Consider the following 15,758-nt stretch of genomic DNA (forward strand, 5'->3'; position numbering starts at 1 on the left):
TTTTGGAGCAAAAATATAAGACCCGGTATTATATTATATTATATTATATTATATTATATTATATTATATTATATTATATTATATTATATTAGACCCAGTCTTATATTAAAATAAGAACGCATCTTATATTAATTTTTGCTCCAAAAGACGTGTTAGAGCTGATGGTCCAGCTAGCTCTTATTTTCGGGGAAACACAGTGTGCACCAGGCACTTCCCATACATCAGCCTATTTAATTCTTCTCCCAGTCCCATGAAGTTGGTGCTGCAATTGTCCTCATTTTGCAGGTGGGGAAACAGACTCACAGAAGGTGAGTAACTTGCAGTGGATCACATGGGCAGGAGTGGTGGAGGCAGGATTTGAAACCACAGCGGCGGCTCTCACAGCCACGCTCCTCCCCGTCACGCCAAGACCACGCTTTTCATTCTGTCACTAACTTAGTCTGTGGTAGAGCACTGTTTCCAAAAAAAAAAAAAAAAGAAAATGTTTTAAGTGCATGCTGATCACCTAGGATCTTGTTAATTGTCACTTGGCGGCCTGTGGCGGTGCCTGCATTTCTAACAAACTCTGAGGTAATGGCACTGCAGTTGGTCGGTGGACCTCAGCTTGAGTAGCAAGATGGGAGAAGAGGCAGAATACAAAGAAATGTGACCCAGCCAATCACTGCGGGTCCCCTGCTTTTAAGGGTAGGTCAGCTAAGGGGTTATAGACTGAATGTTTGTGTCCCCCCTCCCCCCAAATTCGTATGTTGAAAACCTAACCAAAATGTGACGGTATTCAGAGATGAGGCCTCCGCGAGATGCTTAGGCCATGCGGGTGGAGCCCTCATGAATGGGCTTTGTGTCCTTATAGAAGAGACCCCAGAGAGCTCCCTCACCCCTCTGCCCTGTGAGGACACAGGGAGAAGACCGTGAATCAGGAAGTGGGCTCTCACCAGACATGAAATCTGTCAGCTCCTTGATCTTGAACGTCAGCCTCCAGAGCTGTGAGAAATAAATGCCTATTGTTTAAGCCACACAGCCCTAAATGACTGAGACATGAGAGCAGGGGAACTAGACGATCCCCCTGGAGGTCCCCTCACCACACTGCCTCACTTCTGCCAGCATCAATCAGACACAAAGGTCAGCCATCTGGCTGCTTAACACAGAACTTGAGACCTTGGAAAGTTCACTACAGATACGAGGAGATGACAGACAGCGAGCTCATCTCAGGCCACATGGCTTCAGCCGTCTTGCCAACCTCTCCTCCAGGACTGGGGCCTTTGCAGAAGACCACACTCAGAACATATGGTCCCCTGGGAGGCATGCATGGTAAAGTCCCTGTTCCAGAAGTTTCTCTCTCAGGGACTATCTGCCTTGACTAGACCTCTGGCCACCTGGGCTACAAAATGTTTTTCATCACATCACATCCTCCTCTGAGAAAAATATTGGCAGCTCTTCGCAAAAGTTTTTTTTTTTTTTTTTTTTTTTACACTTGATCTTAGCCAAAAGGCCGAGAAGTGATTTTTTGTTTTTGTTTTTGTTTTTTTATGTTAACTCTCTCCCTACAAGCCCAAGAAAGAGACCAATCACAATATTTGCTTGTCAGTCCCAGGCTTTCTCCAACTAATTGTTCTCCTCAGGATTCAGGGTGGGGTTCTTCTTTTGCAGTGTGGCTTCCCGGCTTCTCCCCACCTTCACTTTCTCCCCACCCTTTTCACCTATTGCATACAGAGAAGATGATACTATACCTACCACACAGGAGACAGCTGCTGAAACTGAGGCAAGGACTTGCCCTGCGGGTTTCCAAGGGCTGAGGGCATCGGTGTCACTGCACACTCATGCTGCGGTCACAGCTCCCCAGTGGAGATTCTTAACCTCCCCTTCAGGACACTGGTTTCCTATACTTTCTACTGACTTTATCTGTCCTTCTGGCAAGGATAGATAGCATCAGTAAAAGTCACCAGAATAGCCTGGGGAGACTATGAACATGCATGTGTTACTGGAGGGAGCCCAGCATCATTAGGGCTTTAAGGTGATCTAAAGGTGCATCTGAATTTGGAGCTGGGTCCCTTACACTCACCCCATGTCACTGAGAGGGTGCCCTGCCTGCTCTTGCCCTCCCCCAGGGTTGTGATCTCAGACAGGGAGTGGTGAGCTCTCTCTCTCTCTCTCTCTCTCTCTCTCTCTCTCTCTCCCACAATTGTTCATCACTCTGTCCCCACGTACCCTGACCTGAGGCCCAGGAGAATATTTGTTGCATTGTTGAGACCTGCTGTGAGATGCCACCCAGCAATGGGTGGGAGTTTCTGCCTCGGAGTCCTGGGGAGCCCCCGTTTCTAAATCTGTCCCATGCGGGCCCGCACCTGCGAATGTCGTAGGTGTGTGCCTTCGCATCTGTCTCGGTCACAGGCACATTTGCAGGCAGAGTCGTCACCAAAAGCAGCAGACTGGTTCAGGGGTCAGAGCTGGGGACCTGCTGATTCCCACTCTCTGAGACTGCCTGCTCCAGCGGACCCCAGTGAGCTGAGTCAGCCACTGCACCTGCCCCCATCCGATCCAAACTGGTTCCAACTTGATTACTTAGTCTCATGTGCCAAAGACATCCAGCACGGCCTCTGTCTCTCCTTTTATGAAATTAGTTTCACAGAGAATGAGAAGTCAGGGCCTCTCAAGTGCCTGAGATCCTTAGTGTGATTTGGCCATCGCTCACATGACAACTTGCCCATCCGGCCTGATGTGCTTTCCAGAATGCATAGTGTGCACTTCTTGTCAGATGCCTTTCTAGCCTGATGCAAAACTTGCTTCTTTCCTCGGTGGTGTGTGGTAGGAACCCTGGCCTGGAATCCTTACAGCTCTGCAGTGTGACACGGAGCTTGCACAGCGCCCGAGGCCTCTGTAGCTCTGACACCACATAGAATTCCTGAGCCTGCCAATGCTCAGCTGATCGTCTCGTCTCCATCCCTGCAGCCCGCCCCCTGTCACAATCCAGGGACCTTTGCCAACCATAGTTTCATAGTGTCTTGATCGGTTGCTGATGCTGCATTCCTGCACAGGGCCCTGCAAGGGTTCCTATTGATGAGACAAAATGTCCATGGGGCCAAGATTTGAAGAATGGTGGCTCTTACTGGACAACAGCCCCAAGACAGGGAAGAGATGCTGCACTTGGATCCACTGTCCCAAATGACCACTGAGGGGCCTGGGAGGAGGGATGAGCAGGAGAGGAGTCAAAGGGGCCTGTGGAGATGAAGGCCGAACACACCTGCTCCCTTAGGAATAACGTGGCACTCCACCCCCTCTCTGGGAGCTGCCACCAGCTTCACAGCCCTCAGCAGTGTTGACTCTGGCAAGAGGGGAGGATGCTATCAGCTCACAAGTTCTGAGCTTCAAGGCAAGGACAGAGCGGCTGCTAGGTGAAGTGGGGCCTGGGACCTGCTCCAGGCACAGCACGTGACCCACCCTGCCTTTCTCTGCCTGATCACAGCTGGGGTTATGGAGCACTGCCCAGCTCAGGCCTGGTACTCTGGGCAGAGGGTGGGAGAAGTCTGCCAGCTCATGCCTCCAAACATGAGCTGGCTGTGTTTTCTTCCAAATGCACCATGGTTCTTCGTCTTTTCAGGTGTGTGTGGGGTGGTGGGGGGTGGGAGGGAGCCTTTGAGAATCTGATAAAAGCCAGCACCTTCTGCCCTGGAAAACACAGCCTTGCGTGTGCAGCTGAGGTTTTGGTTTTAGATCCCTCTGAAACCTGGTTGAAACACAGACAGGATCAGAGGATGGGAGGCAAAAAGTTGACAAAACGCCTCTGGGACCCTAGTGGAAGGGGAGTAGAACAAAGAGAAGTATTAAGGTTAAACTCTTCTCCCATGAAAGAGAAGATGGGAAGCACTCTGTTTCAGAGATGGCTGATGAAATAACCAAAGGACACCAGACCCCAAAAGGATGGAGTCACATGTTAGTGAAACATTTTCAGGTGGTCCTGACCTGATCACCTGGCCAGGAAAGAGCCCAGCAAGAGACCAAGAACATAATTCATGAAAGACTTTGGGAGTAGCATGAAAACATCTCCTTACCCCGCTTTCTCTTTGAGTCTTAGTAAATAATTTTAACCCAGAATGATGAATTCTGTGCATGGCCTTTCAGGTGCTGAATAGCTGTCAGACTTGGTCATTGTGACAGACAGACGATAGGGTGGCCCCCACAATCCCTGCCTCCTGATTTTAATTTCTTTTGGGAAACTCTTCCCCTTGGTTGTAAGCAAGACCTTGCCTCTAACCGATAGAATATGGCAAAGATGATGGAATGTCACTTTCCTGTTTAGGTTATGTCATGTATGACTCCATTTTGCCAGTAGACTCACTCTAAGGGCTGTCCTTGCTGGCTGGATGAAATAAGTGGCCATGTTGGGAAAACCTATGTGGCAAGAAACTTCCAGAAGCCTCTAGGAGCTGGGAGTAGCTTCTAGGAGCTGAAGGCAAACTCCAGGCAACAGCCCACAAGCCAGGGCCTTCAGTGATATAACCACAAGAAATGAATTCTGCCAACAACCCAGCAACCTGCGTGAGCTTAGAAGTAGATTGTTCCCCAGTCAAGCTTCCCAATGAGACCCCAGCCCTGGATGACACCTTGATTGCAGAGGACGGCTCAGGATCTCTCAGGAGCTGTACCTGGACTTACCTGCTCCACAGAAACTATGAGATAATTAGTGTGTATTGTTGCAAGCCACTAAGTTTGTTACACAGCAGTAGGTAACTGACACAGCCATAGACTGAGAAAGTTGCTGAAGGGCTTTCTGTACCTGTGTTGCAGTGGTTTGGAGTGTCCATATTGTTAGGCAAAAGCAGAGAGGTGCCAGGACATGGATAAATGCTCTCTCTCTATTATGTCTCAGGAATCACTGTGCTTGCTCTGCGTTAAGTTTTATAAAGCCCAGGACACTACACTGGGATCTCTATCTAAATCTTATTCCTGGAAATGGCTACTGTGAGCCACTATCTATACTTCAGAGGACTCAGATTTGCTTTATCCTCAAAAGAACCCAAGATAAAGGGACATGCAGTTATTACTGACGTTGCAAAAGCAGAGCTGGCAAAACCTGTCCAGGTACTTCAGTGTCTCTGAGTTGTTCAGGCAGAGTTAAGTCTATTCTTTTGGAGATAACTTTGGATTACTTGTGTCAACCTGATTTCTGATTACCAAATCTTCTCTGATTTTGCAGGTTTCCCCTTACTTTTGATGCATGTCTTATTAATTGTGACATAATGCTAAAATTTGTGTAATGCCCAATAATAATATATTTCTACCCTTTCATTCAACTAGAATTTATTAGGTGCCAACTGTGATAGCAGGGCCCGTGAGAGTTGACAGATGATGAAAAGCAGCTCAGGTTGCTTCAATGACTTGCTTGCTTATGTAGGTCACCAGTGAGGAGGCCCAGGCTGTAATCCAGTCTTCTGGCTGTAGAGTGCTTTGGGCTGTCATATGAGATTATAGGAAGATCCTTAACCTCTTTACTTCGAGGCTATCCTTCATCTTTCAAAGGACATCTCTTCTTGCTCTCATTCAGTGTGGTCAAATATATAATCATTGAACACCTACCATCATAGTCTCAGAGGGAAATGCTGGGCTGGATGGTCCACTTAAGGAACCTCTTAAGTCTGAACATCAAGGCTTTTGACAGGCTCTGAAGATGGTGAATGTGGGCTCGTGTCCCTATACATACCCTATCTGGGCTTCAAGCGTACATGTGGGGATGGGGAACCCCATCTTTGGATGCCTCCAACCTCTATTGATCAATAACAAGTCTTCCATAAGAAGTTCCTGAAAGCAAAGAGCCTGTGGTTGACTTGGTTTATGCAAGAGCCATCCAAGGAAAACTAGAACTCTGTGCCAGGCTTCGCAGGACAGGATTCCTGGGTGCAGTGTGATATAAGAAATATATACTTTGGTTTTCATCTCCAGCTTCTGGCAGAGGTCCCCAAACACTTGTAACTTCCTAAGTGATAAGAGTGATAGGAGCATTTTTGTCATTGTTATAATATTTGATTTTTGTCTCCAGCTCCTTTCGACTGATAAAGACAACTTTCAACTCATAAAGGTGAAAGGAGCATCTTTTGTTATTTATAACAAGCCCCTTTCAATCACACCTGACTTTATGTTAATGAGGTGACTTTTGGAAAGCTCCTAAAGAGTCTCTCCACTAGACTCTTAGCCTATAGAAGAGGGACCATTTCTTGTTCAGTATACCATCTCCAACACCCAACAGAGACCCTTGCCAAGGGAAAAAAGTAAGATAGATAGGGTTGCAAACACATTGTTCTACCATTCTGCATTCTACCTGAGTGTTTGATAAAGAACTTGGTAATTCCATACTGACGTCTTGGTCCTGCATGTGATATGGTGGAAGGTGGAGAAGCAAATTGAAATGATACAACGATGTAATGAATGGTATCCACCTTCGGTCATGAGTAAATTAGTTACCTAATTAACCAATTAATTCATTTCTTGGAAAATCAGTGAAACGTTGATCTAGGAGACAAAGCTGAAACAGAAGAATGGCAATGAGGGAAAAGGGAAAGTCAGTATAAAGATTCTGAGGCAAAAGAACAGGAAATGTTTGGGGAACCACAAATTGATGAGCATTACTTGAGCCAAATGCACAGGAGAGAGTGGGAAGAAATGAGGCTGGGTAATAGACAGCTTGAACGTGGAGGGTCCCATAGGCAAATGATGTTCGATTTTATGCTGCAGGCAATACGAAATGAACTGAAGAATTCTGATCAGAGGTGTGGCACAAACAGACTTAACATGCTTATCAGTGCAAAACATTTATGAGACGAAGGGGAAACTAGGAGTAGAGTGATCAAGAAGGATTTCCTGCAACCTTGCTAAAATCACTTAGTAGTTTCAGTAGCTGCTTTGTGCAGTCTATACAATTTTTTTATATAGCCTATCACGTGGTCTGCTAATCTTGATATCTTTTGTTCTTTCTCATACTTTCATTGCATTGGCTAGAACCTCCAGTACAGTGTGGAATAATAGATGTCCTTTATCAGGTTGAGGCAGCTTCTATCCATTTCTAATTATTGAAAAATTTTATGAAGAATGAATGTTAGAACAAGTGCTTTTTCTGCATCTGTTAAGATGCTATTATAGTATAAATTTCATTTGGGTATGCTCGCTGCTCGTGTGTAGAACAGCAACTGATTCTTGCATATTGATCCTGTATCCTGGAATCTTGCTCAGTTTCTTTTTTAGTTCTAAAAAGATTTTTTGTGTATTACCCTTGTGGACAACAGAAAACGGGGTTCTGTACAAAGTAAACTCATAGGGTGATCTGATCATAAATTCCTAACTGGGCAGGTCATAGTGAGTAGTCACACCCCAGGCATAAAACTTTTTAGTAAAAGATTACCTTTGCCTTAAGCAAGCCCTGACCATTGTTTCTATGCATCTAGGTTAACGCACCTTTGAATTAAGCTGTAACCACCCTAAGGGAGCACATAATCTTAACTATCCTGTAATCCAATCCTTGCTTTGCTATCCCCCACCTCCATTTAATCTTCCTTACTTTCCCTCTTTAATTTCAAATGCATAAAAGAATCTGCAAGACTGTTATTTTCCGGAGCATTTGAGATCTTGCTCCCTGGCATATGTTGTCAGTTTGGCTCAGATAAACTCTTATAAAAAATTATCTACAGGTTTGGAAATTTCTTACGTTGACATCCTTTTACTTTTAACTTATTTGTGTCTTTATATTTAAAATGTTTTTTTTTTTCTAGACCCAGCTATAGTTGAGTCTTGCTATTGCATATTGTTTTATTTTCTTCTTTATTACACATTAATACATGTGATAGGGGAAGGGAGGTGGAACTGGGGGGTTGTTAATTTTTTTGAAAAGCAGTCCAAGACTCACAGGAAAATGGAATGGACTTATCTTTCCTTATTTCTCCAAGTACAACTAAAACCTCTGGCTATTATATATAAAACAAATAGAAGAAGACACTAAAATATGGAGACAAGATGGCAGACCGGCTGGACATGCCAGGACCTGAAGAAAAACACGGTGATGAGTTCTCAGTTTGTGATTTTTTTTTTTGCTTCATATATCTCAGAGTGGTTGCTGAAGAAGGTGGCAATCTGAAATTGCTAATGGGCACAGGGAAAAAAAGTCCCCCAAAGTCTGCTCTGTCTAGCTAAATAATCAGGAAAGAGGCAACCTAACAAGACAGAAAGTTTTTAGGAAATAACCACTCTGCTGCAGTCAAACACTACAGAGAAAAAAACTGTGGACCCACCACACCCACACCAGCAAATGTCAAGGCGGAGCCTAGATTTTCATCCTTGCCAAGCTGTAAGGAGATGCCCCAACTACCACCTTAATAGGTAGGATATAGTAAAGCTGAATTTACGCTGTGATCCAGTGTATGCTATAGACCTTGGGGCTTTAATCAACAGAAATGCAAATTTATATTCACCAAAAAACATATAAAAGAAGGTTCATGGCACTCCTATTCATAATAGCCCAAACTGGAAATGACACTAGCCAAGCAAGTAGCCCCCACTGAAAAACTTTAACTTTTCTTTCCTTTAGGGATTTTAAGTTTCCCTTTCCTTAAGTTTCCCTTTCCCCAGTTTCTTAGCTCTTACCCCCCTGCTTTTTAATTATTTTGTAAATCAGTTTCTTAATCATAAATAATAGATTGTTTTAATGTGACTCATAGAAATCCCCGATCCCCGGCTTTAGATAATTACCCTAAAGCTTGTGATTTATGCTTGTTGATTATGGTCACTGTGGCCATAATCTTTCCAGGCCTAGCTCCCAGGTGAACCAATAACTGAATGACTGGTCATAGCAGAAGAAAGGCCAGGCTCCACGAAGCTGAACGAACCTCCCATCATGCATTCCCCCTTTGTCAATGGCTTTGGGTCCTGCTTCTTAGGCCAAAACTTTTCAGTCTATCAACTAAAATCTCTCTCTCCTCATCTAAGGGCCATTAGGATACCAGTGATGCCCCAGCAGGGTTTCCAGTACATGCCGACCACAGAGGTCAACATGGTCCTCCAGGCGGATCTCGAGACCCCTTCCCCTCATCTAAGATCAGACAGGGCAAGAGTCCTGTGAATCCCGAATAGGTAGGGACAATGGCCACACTCAGCAGGAAGCAGATACAGAAGAAGAGACCTCCTGTCCCTCAACGTCCCATAGAAATTTATGGGGATCATGTCTCTCAAGGGGGACATAAGGCAGGAAGTTAGAAACAGGAGTTGGGTCTCCGAGATGCATCAGGTAACATTCCAGTATGTCCAACATGGCCTACGGAAAATAACTGCCCAAAAGACCTCCCCTCTCCACCCAAACTTTCCTTTGTTTACCATAACCATTAGCTATTACAAGGAAGCTAAAGAATACAAAATACCTAACTAGATAAGACCAGTCACCCACACCTGTGCAGTAAAGGCTACAACGACCTTCATCTCACCCTAATCACATTATAATATCATACATATGCACAGAAGTTCATTAATATCATTATAACAGACTGAATTCTAGGAAGGAACATGTGCAGTCTGAAAAGATGAGGTAATAGCCTCTTGTCAATCACAGGTGCCAATCAAGAGACCCCACACCTAGAGAGGAGTAGCCCATTCTAGAAGAGAAGGAAATAAAAACTCCGAGTCCTCACCGGTCAGCACCTTTTGAGCCACTCCTTTGTGCTCAGGCCTGCTCCTATCTCTTTGGAGTGTACTTTCACTTCTAACAAACTGCTCATTCACCACTGTATTTCTGTGTCTCATTCAGTTCTTTGCTTGAGGCACCAAGAACTTGGACACTGTGCTGAGAAGGGTCTGCCCTCTGGTAACAGAGATAACCCAAATATCCACCAAAATTAAAATGGATTTTTTAAATGTTGATTTTATCATTCACTGGAATGCTACACAGCAGGAAAACGAACAAACTATAGCAGCCAACAACCCCATGGATGAATCTCATGAATATAATGGTGAACAAAAGCCAGGCACCAAATAAAGGACTCTGTGATATAATTACATGTAAGTCCAAAACAACAAAACTTATCTACAGTGTTAGAAGTGAGTGTGTTAGTTACCTTTGAGACAGGATGGATAGTGATAAGGAGAGAACAAAGGGGTTCTGGGAGCTGACACATTCTATATCTTGATCCTAGGTAGTGGTTACACAAATGTGCCTATCTGTAAAAATGAATCCATCTGTATGCACAAGATTTGTGTACCTATTATGTTATACTTTAACAAAAAATGATTAAGAATATTGGGAACTAGTAAAATTATATATGCATTTACCCTCACCAATGTCAATAACAACATCTAACACACACGTGAATACAATGAAAAAAGGGAGAAAGATTTTAAATATGCATGCTTCTTTTAAGTGAAAAGGGGCAAATACCAAAACCAGCATTTTAAATTTTCTGTTGGGTATAAGAGTGGTATAAGTGATAATTTTTTTTTTAAATTATGAAGTCATTTTAGGTTTCCAGATATTTGTTGTGAAAATGAAAACAAAAAAGGAGCATTTACTCAGTACTGAAACATAAAATAAAGAACACTGTCTATTAGTGCAAAGCAGTCTGCCCAGGGAATTGCAAATTGTCTTTACTGAATGGAAGTGTTGAAAACAGTTTCCATACAATTATATGAACTACCACATGAGCAGTATTAACAGGGACAGTTTTTGAATCTTTTATTAAAACGATATTAACAGGGACAGTTTTTGAATCTTTTATTAAAACAGAAAGATTCTCAAAAATCATTCATTTCTCCCCACCAAACAGAATCCCATCTGTTTCAAGACTGAATAAATATGTCAGCACAGCAGTTCACTTCCAGAATTTAGTAAACATTGCAAGATTAGTTTCAAAGCATATGGCAGATAGTTAGCAATTTTTTTCCCCCCAAACAATTCTATGACTTAAGGGGAAAACTACGAATTTTCAAATAGTTGCAATATATTCTACCTATTTCACTGAATGGAAATCCATAATTCAGCCATTATTTATTCCTCAGCAAGACAACCAAACAATTTTGCTTTAATATGAATGTGCTGAATAATTTTAAGGAAAGTTATTTTTTAAATGCAGGCGTGTTGACAATAGTTTGTTTAAAGGGGAAAAAAAATGAATGGAAATATTGACTCGTCTTCCAGTGGAACCTCACTATCTCACCAGGGAAGGGAGGAAATATGCTGCTATATCCCCCTCTAATAAGCAAAACTGCACAAGAGGAAAAGTGGCGAGTTGAGGAGAGGGTGCTCTTGCTCCTAAGCAGAGCTGTGGGTTCATGGCAGTTTATTTTATTGTGCTTCATAATGTACATGTTTACAAATATTCTTTCAAGCATACCCAATGTTACTTTTTCAAAAAACATTTCAGTGTATTTCTAAAACCTCAGCTTTGGGGGGTGGGGAAGCAGCAGCCTTGCTGAGCCAGGCTCACACCTTTCCCACAGGAGAGGAAATGAAGACTCACGATGAAGTGATGGAAGTGACTTTGTCATGCTTAATAACCAGATGGGGGCAAAACTATGGCCCAAATTCATTTCCCTTCCAGGTGTGAAGCTTTTCGCACAAATCGAACCTCCCTCTGAAATCAGAGTTTCACACTTTTGTATTTGTTTAGAAGAAACATAGATTTTTAGCGTGTCAAAGGCTCATGTTCAAATACAAAAGTGTAATCAAGGAAAGAAGGAAGACACTTAATGTGGCATTTGCTATTTGCTAGGCTGGAAGTCTCCTTTTTGGTTCTTTGAATCATGATTCACAGCAGACCTGAGGGGCCCAGGAATGAGACAAATGCATTAGTGGAACTACAGGCTTTAGTGGAACTGAGAGGTGAGAGAGGTGTAGAAATATGGACCCTAAAGAAGCGACTCCTCAATGGATAAGTGAGCATGAACAGTAACTGCCCTTTTAGAATTAAGCTGGGAACATAGACTTCCTTCCTTTTTCGATCTTTCACTTACATTCTAAGTGTTTATTCCTTATCTATTCAACATAATACTTCATGACTCAGTGAAGAAATTGGTAAACAGTTACTCTGCTTACTTGATAATGCTAGATTATTCCTTTCAGATAATGAAAGTTTCAAAATGGAAAAATTCAAGTTATTTTATCTTAATCTGGAATAGAACAAAAATCATGACCATCAATACTTTGAACCTTAGTAATAATGAAATAACTGTTGGTCCACTTCTAAAGCAGCTGCTCTGTCTACTTAGCAATCAGTCTCCCAGTTGTAAACACACTTTAAGAAATATGAGATATTTATTCTACGTATCTCTTTTCATAAAAACTTTTGTGTTAATATAATAGCACTGTTTTAAGTGAATTCTTTATATTCATTCAATAAGTTTTATTATGGTGAAAAAAAAAGGGGGGAATATTTGCCCTTTTAAGAACTTAGTTATTTGGATATAAAAACTCTGTTCTTCAAAAATCCCAGAGAGTGACTTTTGTTCTATCAGACAAGTTTTCCATATTTGCAGTGATGTTCTTTGCAGCATTTTCTAAAACAGTGAAAGAACAGAAGGATTCTAAATGTCCATCATTAGGAAATCAGTTAAATATATTTTTGTACATCAACAATGAAAAGTTATGCAGCTTTTAAAATAAATGAGGTAGATCCAAATGAACTCATACTGTAAAGTGTTGTAGACTGTTAAATGAAAAAAGCCTGGTGTACACACACACTATACATATTGGGGGTGCCAAGAAAATGTATATAACTGGACACTTTGGTCAACGTTGCTCAAGCAGCAGTTCACCATAATCAGAAGTGTCTGGACCCTGATGGTAACCACTTTGAGAACCTCTTGTAATTGCAGAAGTCAAACGTGCTTGCATACAATTAAGTTCGTGAACTTGTTGCAATGATGTTGCTAACATTTTTTGTTATCCAAAGGATTATTCATTATGAATTTATACCAACTGGACAGTTAACTAAGTTTACTATTTGGACATGCTGAAAAGGCTGCATGAAAAAGTTAGACAACCTGAACTTTTCGTCAACAATTCGTGGCTCTTGCATCACGACTGCACCAGCTCACACAACACTGTCTTTGAAGGAGTTTTTAGCCAGTAAACAAATAACCATATGGAACATCCTTCCTACTCACCTGATCTGGCCCCCAATGACTTCTTTCTTTACCCAAAGATAAAGGAAATATTGAAAGGAAGGCATTTTGATGACATTCAGGACATCAAGAGTAATGCCATGACAGTTCTGATGACCATTCCAGAAAAAGAGTTCCAAAAATTGCTTTGAAGTGTGGACTAGGCACTGGCATTGGTGCAGAGCTTCCCAAGGGGAGTACTTCAATGGTAACTATAGTGATATTCAGCTGTGAGGTATGTAGCACTCTTCCTAGGATGACTTTGCGAAGTTAATTGTCAGACCTTGTACATATATATACATATTATATGCAAAATATGCAACCAGTCATGATCACCTCTAAAGATGGCAACTGAGAAACAGATTTAACTTTATTTACCCATTCATGCTGCTTGAATTTTACAATGAGCATAAGATTTTTTAAATGATTTTTAAATTGAGGTACAATTGACATAACATTAGTTTCAGGTGTACAATGTAATGAGAAAATTTTTTTAATTATAAACTTTAAAAAAAAAAAAGATAGTAGATACAGACCTAAAATAGAACATTAACTTATATGGTTACCAGCTACTATTGAAAAACACTATATAGTATATATGGTTTTCTTTTTTGAAGATTTCTGGTTTCATGTAAATTTTACAAAGTAAGTGAAGTTAAACTTTGAATGACATTCATGAAACATGATTGTAAGAGGGAAAAGCTCATTTCTTGGTTAACAGATGAACAAATTTGAAACACTAATACACTAATTAATATTAAAGGTATCTATTTTACCACCTCATCTACAACCCTAAAAGTTGTATGTTTAATTTGGGCAGAAAGATTTTAGGGGGATCTTCACATTGAATGAAGAAGCATTACCTGTTCAACTCAGTCCTTTTATAGTCAAGTATACATAATATTAAAACCATAAAAATTGACATAATTCTATTTTCAAAAAAGGAAGTATCCTAATTTATCTTATTAAAATGTGATTTAAAAATAGGATTTATATCTTATGATTGCCTAATGGAACCAATGCATTTATTTAGAGACAGTTATTAGATTAATCTGAGATCTACTATCTTTTTCACATTAGTTCAAATCTTTTTTTCTTAATGGAGGTAAAATTGATATGTAGCATGGGTTTCAAGTATATAACATAATTTGATATTTGTTTACACTACAAAGTAATCAGCACCGTAAGTCTAGTTATTATCCATCACCACACAATTGAGCCCCTTCACCTATTTCACCCACTGCCCAACCCTTTTCCCCTTTGGTAACCAGCCACCAATCTGTTCTCTGTATCTATGATTTTGTTCCTGTTTTGTTTTGTTTTTCAGATTCCACATATAAGTGAAATCATACAGTCTTTCTCCATCTGACTTATTTCACTTGGCACAAAACCCTCAAGGTCCATCCATATTGTCGCAAATAGCAACATTTCATTCTTTTTTATGGCCAAGTAGTATTCCATTGTGTGTGTGTGTATGTGTGTGTGTGTGTGTGTATTTATTTAACATTTTCTTTATCCAGTCATCTATGGGAGGACGCTTAGGTTGGTTCCGTATCTTGGCCATTGTTAACTAACACTTCAAAAAACATAGGGGTGCATATATCTTTTCAAATTAGTGTTTTCATATGTTTTGGGTAAATACCAATTAGAATCTTAAGATTCTCCAGCAAAAAATAGAGTTTATATTCCCAAAACCATTATAAAATTAGAACTTTTAAATAAATGCAAACTATATCTTGGTAAATAAGTATGTACCAAGAGAAGGGGTACAGATGGTAGAGCAGAATTTCATCATAAATTAATTCAACTCTTTCTCAATAGAAATTTGACTATGTAAAATTAAGAGGCAAGTGAAGTGTTTCTACCCTTTCACCTAGTAATTGTATTTCTGGGTTTCTGAATAAAGCAATTAAATAGTGGATTACACAATTACGATCGTCCATTCAATGGGTATTATGCAGCTATTTTTAAATGGTAAATATTAAATATTTTAAATGGTAAATATTTAATTTACTTGTAACATGTCTGAGAAGAATGGATAGGAATATGAAAAAACAGCTAGTATATTAGCTGGCAAGGATTGCAAATGATTCTTTTCCAAAACTTGGCAATTTTGTCTTAGTACTACTTTTATAGTTATGAAAAAAAAAAATGTTTATCTGTTACTATGTTGTATAAGCACTGGGAAATACAGATATACACTATACTGTTGAATCAGTTATTGATTGCATTTAGAGAAGACAGCTTTTTTTCATTATATTACTTTTAGTTGTTTAAATTCTTAATAAGAACATTTTTAAATGAACAAATTAAAATAAAATAAAATAAAATAAAATAAAATAAAATAAAATAAAAAAACACTTATGGCCTTACCATAAAACACAATAACAAGTTGTCAATCTGGCCTAAGCGTGTTAAAAAATACTATTAACATCCACCCCTTCTATAGTAAGTGTCTGAAGTAGTGCAATAACATTTGTTGCCTAGGGCCTATTTCTTGATTTTAAACAGTATAATTGCTGGCAGTCATTAGGCTGTGCTGTTTGTGCAATGACACAAAGGCATATCACGGCAATGCCACACAGAAAACATATTAGCAGAACTAATAACCATATCAGTTGTCTGTGGAAATCTTT

Source organism: Rhinolophus sinicus, linkage group LG07, assembly GCF_036562045.2.
Source record: "Rhinolophus sinicus isolate RSC01 linkage group LG07, ASM3656204v1, whole genome shotgun sequence".
Classification (NCBI taxonomy): domain Eukaryota; kingdom Metazoa; phylum Chordata; class Mammalia; order Chiroptera; family Rhinolophidae; genus Rhinolophus; species Rhinolophus sinicus.